Source organism: Pundamilia nyererei, unplaced genomic scaffold, assembly GCF_000239375.1.
Source record: "Pundamilia nyererei isolate P.nyererei 1_Seehausen unplaced genomic scaffold, PunNye1.0 scaffold02422, whole genome shotgun sequence".
In the NCBI taxonomy this organism is placed as follows: Eukaryota; Metazoa; Chordata; class Actinopteri; order Cichliformes; family Cichlidae; genus Pundamilia; species Pundamilia nyererei.
In genome coordinates, this window is record NW_005189823.1 from 1 (window position 1) to 1,422 (window position 1,422).

A 1,422-nucleotide genomic window follows, 5' to 3' on the forward strand; every position below is an offset into this window, starting at 1 on the left:
TGGTCTTCCCACGCGTGTATTCATTAAAATCAATTGTTTGACCAAAATCTTCTGGACCTGGTGGTTTGTACTCTCCTTCCTCAATATTTGAACCTTAACAGTACACATTAAATAAACTAGACTGGGTACTCTACAGTAAGGCCAGAGATATCTGTATTTTCTGCGTCTTTTAGCGTGTTTTGGACAGTGCTCAGGATTTTCTATCAGTCTGTTGTGGCCAGTCCTGTCCTCTATGCTCTTGCATGCTGGGACAACAGGTTGAGGTTCACAGATGCCAACAGACTAAATAAACTGATCTGCAAGGCCAGTAATGTTGTGGGGATGGAGCCGGACTCCCTTAAGGTGGTGTCTGAGACGTGGATGTTGTCCAAGAGAAGGACGATGTTGGACGACACCTCCCACCCACTCCACGACATGCTGGCCAGTTAAAGAGCCAGCACGGAAGCCCACACGCAGAATAGGTGAGAACAATACCAGGAACTCAGGGAAACCGACTGGATGATGAGGATGATTAGAAACCGGTAAGAACACAGCTGAACTAACTAATGAGAAACTGGGAAGTAGAAATGAACAAAGTGCACACAGACAAAAGGCTAACACAATAAAACAGGAAACCTACATGAAAACTAAACACTGACAGAAGTCCAAACTGAAAACGCTGGGTCAGCGGCCCAGGAACCCTGACAGTGGCGCTGTAATCAGCTTATAACAACACATTATAAATAAACGGCCCTGCCTTTCACTGGTGCTGTAAATAAACTCCGTGTTTAGAAACGTCAACCTGCTCTGCGCTTCGGTCCTCGCAATCGAACGTGACAGAACAGGTGTATGCAGGTGAACTCAAGAGTCGGTCGGGCTGGTTGGTGGTGGCACGGAGAAAATATCAGCTCACATTTATCTTACACAAACACAGAAGTTGGAGACGAGGAGAGAGGTTTTTGTCTTTTTTTCTTGTAATTAAAATCATTTTATTGTCTGGAGATAATTATGATCCGTATAGTCTATGAATTTGCACGAGCTGCAGATAAAGACTTTTTTAATCTTATTCAACTTTCAGACCCACTGGCAAACATCTGGAACACAGAGAGTGGAGCATGTAAACAAATCTAACCAGTTAAAGTAAAAACCAGTAAACCTGAAACTCCCCATTAAACTGACAGCATCGTCGCCACTGCTGCTGTTATCAGTGTTTTGTTCAAACCCTGATGCCGCGTGAGCTTAATGTCGTCATACGTTTTATTCAAACGCTGCTCCCAGTGAGGTTTCTGCTGCGGGCCTGTTTTTAGTGGCAAATCTGGGAGAAACAGTTGCATTTCTATGGTGATGACAGAGCTGAGCGTTAAACGAAGCAATGAGGCACAAAACGTGTCAGGACTTTTTTATAATTGAGTTATTCACTCGATGAGTAATATTGTGGCGAGT